We start from the raw sequence: 274 nt of genomic DNA on the forward strand, positions 1-274 counted from the left end.
AAAGCTAAAACCTTACTTCAAATCATATTAAAATCTCAGCGTTGAACAATATTGCAAAGATAAGGGAAAAGGTTCCTAAAAGTGGGACTGTTTCGAAAAATTTTCCCCGTAGGATAACATTAGAAGGGTTGTCCCGGTTCCTAGCGCGCCAAGCGGAATTTTCCCGCGTAAATCGGCTTTTCCTCATACGGTCGTTAACATGGGAGGAAAATAAAGCTGGGGGGCCTTCTAGTGCGAGTAGCAGTGGATCTAAGTTGGCCGTGGGCAGATTGAC

This window comes from Leiobunum rupestre, chromosome 2 (genome assembly GCF_980474605.1).
Source record: "Leiobunum rupestre chromosome 2, qqLeiRupe1.1.hap1, whole genome shotgun sequence".
NCBI classification, from domain to species: Eukaryota; Metazoa; Arthropoda; class Arachnida; order Opiliones; family Sclerosomatidae; genus Leiobunum; species Leiobunum rupestre.